The following is a 254-nucleotide window of genomic DNA, read 5'->3' on the forward strand; positions in this document are numbered from 1 at the left end:
CCACGATTAGTTGTAACATTAAACTTTATTTGACAAACATTTATTGCAACTGTAAAATAAAGACTAAAAATAGGCTTTTTAGTTTTGTAAATTTTCTAATTCTATTTCAACAATAGTTGATAATAGTAATAAGTAATAGCTCCTTTAAATTATTTCCAGAACAAATCTTGACTGAATCCAGTCTTTACAGAGCTCATGAGTCTCACAGACCTAAAGGAACAAATAACTGTGCATACATAACCACACTGGCACTT

Source organism: Austrofundulus limnaeus, unplaced genomic scaffold, assembly GCF_001266775.1.
Source record: "Austrofundulus limnaeus strain Quisiro unplaced genomic scaffold, Austrofundulus_limnaeus-1.0 Scaffold3530, whole genome shotgun sequence".
NCBI lineage: Eukaryota > Metazoa > Chordata > Actinopteri > Cyprinodontiformes > Rivulidae > Austrofundulus > Austrofundulus limnaeus.